We start from the raw sequence: 5,287 nt of genomic DNA on the forward strand, positions 1-5,287 counted from the left end.
TCATTAACTCTACCAACCATTAATGCTACATGCTGGTGACTAGTTGAAAATATTGTTCAGTTCACCTCACTTATTAATTCATCAATCTCTTGTGTTGAATTCAGTGGGTGAATTGCAATTAGTTTTTCTATCTTCACCTTTTTATCTAGTTCAACAATTGCTACTCTTCTTGCTTCTAACCTTCTATACAAGTCATTGGGTAAATCATCTACAACCTCAATGAAAAATTTCTTGTAGATATCCAGGTGTAGGATAACACTGTTTTCTATGCTTTCTTTTTCTTCATTTGAAAATGTGTTATACAACTTGCTAATGTTCGATAAGTTTCCATCTTTAGTTATTTCATGTAGAATATTGTCAAGTGGAGGAACAACTTGTTTTACTTTCTTTTTTCTTGGAGTCATCTTCTTTGTCAGAGGCCTAATTGCCTGTTGTTTCTATCTTGTTCTCTTAGGTGTAGGAGCGGGTACCGGTGAAGGTTTTCTTTTTCTTTCTACCCTTTTAAACTATGTTGGTATTTCACTGTCAGAGGAGGTACCAATCGGTGAAAGATGTGTTTCTAGTTGTAATCCTTCTAAGTCGCTCTCCTTAATACCAGTTTTGTTCAATATGTATTACTTGATTGCTTTTGCCTGCCTTGTTCCTTTTCTAACTGTTTGTTTAGTTTTCTTTATTCTTTTCTATGATTGAACTTTGCTTTCAATTGTTTCTGCATTTCCAAATATTTCTTTTGTTGGTTCTTTAGGGGCTTCTAGAAGTACTTTTGCATAAGTTTCTATTATGTTCTCATCAACTCCATATCCCATTTCTGTAACCCAAACTGTCCTCAGAACCACTGCCTCCATCTAGATTTCATCTTTCTTTATCACAAAGCATATCTCCTTTTGATATTTATCAACTATAGCTTGAGATAGCCTTATCCTAGTTTTCATCCCAGCCTTCAGTGCTTGAAAATGTTCATCTATGTTCTTCTCCCTATCATCTCCCATGTTTTTAAAAATATCCAAAAGTTGTTTTCCTACAGGTATGTCAAATCTAAAATCCTTTCTACCAATACTAGGAACTTCCTTGGTGATATATAGCAGTAAGCATACAATTAAGTTACCAAATCTGAATGTCCCTTTCTTGTCCCCTTTGATTTTCCTCAGATTATCTATCAGTTCATCTTTTAACCATTCACATATGTCAATCTTTGTATTGTTGTTTACCATGTCATAAGCACTTTTGATACATAACCTAGAAACAGAGTTTAATCTATTGGCATGTGTAACTTTGTATCCAAGAATCATGCTAATGAATTTTACATTGATATCCTTTACATCATTGACTCTCAAGGATCTCTTATCAAAGGTTGCACCGGTTAGGGTCATTACAGTGTCATTTGGAACCATTTTAGTTTTGTCAGACTTGCTACCGGTGGAAGGTAATCCTGTCACTATCCTAACTGCTTCTTTTGTTATCTTGTGAATGGAATCCAACCTAAAGAACTCCCCATGTACTCTTCTTAATACAATCCTTATAACATCCTTTGGAAAATTAGGGATGCTAAGAATCTCCACAAAACCTAGGGTTTCAACTATCTTATGTTCTTGTTTCACATTTCCACTTTCATCACATATTATAGTTCTATATATGTTCATAATCCCTTTAGATCCTAGTTCTTCAATATGACAATGTATGTAAATTCTAGGATCCTCAGCATAAGTAACTCCTTTTTTGAAAATGCTCCTAGGGTATCATCTTTCTACGCAATTTTGGGAATAACTTTCAATACGGGCCTACGACGTTTAATCACTTGAATTACTGTAGGGTTTGCAATGAATTTAGGTGTAGAGGAGGAATCCATTGTATAAATACCTTAATCTGCCTTTAGGTTTGAATGCTTGAATGATTTGCTTCACTTATCACTATGGATGCCTTCACTCAGGATTTTCAGGCTCTAAGGAAATTTGAATGCTCGGTGAATGAAAAAGAGCCAAAACACTTTCTTTATAATTTCATTTCCTTCAACTACCACATTAAATACTTGTTGGTTAAGTGAAACTTAACATATCTGTTGGTAAAGAAGTATTTCAACTTCTCACCATCAACCAAGGGTAAATTAGCATGTTTTTCAATTTGTTGCCATACCCCCAAAAAGGTTCTTTTTAGTTAGATGAAGAATCTCCTGCCGCTGGAGTGATGCTATGTTCTTCTGGTGAAGGAATAGCTTCATTAACATTCTGATCTGACTTTCTAATCCATTGTTTTGAGAATTCTTGTTTTACCTCTTCAACCTTCTCTTTACCTTTCAAACTGGGTCCTTTGTTATTTGCCGGTGATGCCTTACTTCTATAGAATTTTGCAATATGTATAATCTTGTTACAAGCATAACAAGTCACATTGTTTTTCTAAAAAGATTTTCCATATCCTATACCGATATGTGTTCTGCATTGATTAGATAAGTGTCCAAATCTTTCACAAACATAACATCTTACACTCATTCTGCAATTTTTTGAATTATGACCAACTTTGTTGCATTTAGAACATTGACCAATGGGTGCATTGGTGCTCTCATAATTTCTAGATCTACACTGATTTTCTCTATGACCATGATACTTGTTACAGTGAAAGCATTTTCGATTGAATTTGTAGGCATTAGGTTGTCTAATCGGTTTACTGTGATCATGATTGTTTGCAGTACCAGAGTTTTTACCAACTTCAAAGCTGAGACCATTAGTATCTCCATTAGGTTTCTGATTTTTCAACATGTCATCAAGTTCCTCTGAACTTTTCCCGAATTTCTCTTTGTGTTGATTTGCAGTAGCCAACTCATTTTCTAAGAAATCTTTCTATCTCATGAGTTCAGTTTTATCATGCTCCAAGTGAATTATATATGTCTTCAACATATCATTTTCATGACTGAATCTTATATTTTCATTTCTAGCATCATTGATTCTCCTATTCAAGTCTTCTTCATTCTTCTTTCAGTCTTCAGTGTCTTTACAAAATCTCATAGTCATATCTTGCATCTCATTCCTCAAGGCCATGTTTTCCTGCTTCATCTTGCTTACAAGATCATTAAGAGTTTCTTTTTCATCATCATCACTCTGTATCTTCTCATGAAGATATCTTATTTTGTTCCTAGCAATAGTGAGATTTGTTTGAAGTCCTTGAATGATTTTCTGTGCAGCCTTCAGATCATCTTCAAGTTTCATATTTTTCAACTTTTCTGAATCATAATCTGCAAGAGTTGTTTCTAATTGCTTTCTCAATTTTTCCATCTGTACCAGTGTCAGAATCTTCCTCAAGCTATTAGGCTTTTGAAAATAGAGGACTAGGCTATGATACCAATAGTTAGGATTCCCAAAGATACTGAGAGGGGGGGGTCAATCAGTATCTAACCGATGTATGGATTTTCTTAACTTATTAAATGAATTGCATGCCAAAATAGTGTACCTGTAAACCATAAATAATGCAAGATCAATAACCATAGCATAGAAAGCACACCATAACACAATATTTTTAATGAGGAAACTCGGTGTGGGAAAAACCTTGGTGGGATTTGTGACCCACAATATTCGCTCACTAGCCAATAAGTGAATATTACTTGCAATAGGGGCGTACGCATGCAGGAAGGCCAACTGCCTAAAGCTCACTGTTTAAATACAAAAGGGAAGTCCCACTGACTTACAAAAATGGATTGTGTAAATCCAATATCATGTACTGCTTCGGTTCAGCATCTGCTATGCCAGGTTCAGTACCGGTTTAAGCTCATACAACTTCCATAAACCTTATTCTACAATCTACCTTAATATTTTCTTCTTCCTATTACATTCCATATACTACATTCTTAAATGATCTACAATACCTCATACTTGTATGAGTCCTTTTACAATTTGCCTTGTTGGCTTTACAAAAAGATTTTACAATTAAATACAAAAATAAAATCCTGTCGGCTGGGGTGTTGGTAAATATCTTTGTCATTGTCAGTGCCTGTGCTGGTGCCTGCCAATACTGTAGGATTGTAAGGTTGCCATCAATGACAATACTTTCAATCACCTACAATTTCTCATTGGAGTGTGCATTTGCCAATGTTAGTGAACAGATTTGCTCTTTGTTTTTAAATGATTAATTTTAAACTCTGTTATCTTATTCCAAGAACAAATGATTCACTGAACAGTTGGGTAAGTGTTGTTCAAATCACTTCCCTCTGAATTTTTGCATAGGTATAGCTCCCTATATAGGTTTTTCATGAAACGTGTTTTATTTTTATTTATATCTGAAAGAAAGCTTTTAACGAGAAAGCGTATAAGGCCACCTATTTCAGTCTTAGATGAAAGGCTGCAACTTTTCTCATGTCTCATAAACAATGAAAGCTATTTCCTTAATTTTTAGAGCATGTAACTACAGCAACTGAAACAAAGTTCAATATACATCTTCCACCTAAACTAATAAAAGATGAACAGATTCAAGGAAAATAAATCCGCCTTCAAACATGAATCTTTTCTAAAGTAAACAACACATTCAAAGGAAAGAACATCAGAGGAATAATGAAATACTGCAATGAAATGATCAATTACTATTACTTGATTAGATGAACACACGCAAAGACATGTTATCTATTTGGATTCAAAATACACAAATCTTTCTTCTCCTCAAAAACAATATGATCAGATTTCATATATATATATCCTTATGCAACAAAGGCACAAAAATACATCTACCAATCTTTTTCCAAAATAGATCCCAATCATCTGATTCTTCCTTTGATTAAGAACAAAAAATACCAAAACAAAAACTTCAGTCGAAGATAAGAAAAATTTGTTACTAAAATCTAACCCTTCTACCATCTGTTTTACTTAATTTATAGTCTAAATGGAGACGGTCTCCCTAAAAACTCGACCACTCCCCAATAAAATAGTTACCAAACAAACGAAAAGTATTTTGGGATAGATGTCCCGAAGTTCTTGCATAACTATGAAAAATGTTTTAAAACTAAAGGAAACTAGTCCTAAATTGATGCATTATGTCATACTTCATCATTGTCATCTTCTCCTTCTTCACAAGCATCATGAGTAGTTGTGAGTTCTTGAACCATGGATTGGCTCAGGACTTTCATTGCATTTAGTTTCGCCTTTGCCACCTCTTTATTCCATTTATGTTGTACCATCTTCTCTGAGTGTTTCGGAACCTGATCATTCCCAATGAAAACCATAGATTCGATCCTAGCCACCTTGGTTATATCCTCCGGCATGAAGCTACTCTTGACTTTGATCTTCTCCATGTTCAACCAGAAAGATTTGAT

The sequence above is a fragment of the Cryptomeria japonica genome, chromosome 9 (genome assembly GCF_030272615.1).
Source record: "Cryptomeria japonica chromosome 9, Sugi_1.0, whole genome shotgun sequence".
NCBI lineage: Eukaryota > Viridiplantae > Streptophyta > Pinopsida > Cupressales > Cupressaceae > Cryptomeria > Cryptomeria japonica.